Below are 655 nucleotides of genomic sequence, written 5' to 3'. Positions count from 1 at the left end.
AAACTTAGATATCTGTTATTTAAAAAAATAAGTGACATTTTCTATTTTTAATTAATTAAAAAATTATTTATCTTCGAATTACAAAATTAAGTGCCATTTTTTCCCTCTTAAAGGAATACACACCCACGAATTAAGTTTGATTTGTCATATCAAAGCAACGGATTGAATGATTCACTATAGCGACTCCCAACAGAAAATCATCAAATAATTCAAAATTAAAACACTCATTCTGCTAACAATAATGAAGAGTGATTAGGACAATTGGATTAACCTTCAAAATGATTAAGCTAAGTATTGGAGTAGGAATAAACTAAGTATCTTGGATAAACAGTATTCCAAAGTGTTAACATATATATAAGTAACGTGCGAGTAGTACTTTAGAGCAAATAGCAAGGGGAAAAAAGTGTTGTATTTTGAATCGGTTATTATAACTCAATTGTTATCAAAGATAACTTGGATAAAACAGTTCTATTAACGTCTTAAATCGGTTATTTATGTACTTATTATTCTCATTAGAGTAAAATTAGGGGTGGTAAAAGAGTGAATAGACACGAATTTTTATTCTACTTGACATTGCCATATCTTATAATAGTCCAAATAGAATTCGTTTTGTCCTTACTTATGGATAATAAAAATTTATTCGAACCTGTCTCTA

Source organism: Arachis ipaensis, chromosome B07, assembly GCF_000816755.2.
Source record: "Arachis ipaensis cultivar K30076 chromosome B07, Araip1.1, whole genome shotgun sequence".
Lineage (NCBI taxonomy): Eukaryota > Viridiplantae > Streptophyta > Magnoliopsida > Fabales > Fabaceae > Arachis > Arachis ipaensis.
The sequence above is the reverse complement of the archived record's forward strand: the minus strand, read 5'-3'. Positions refer to the sequence as shown.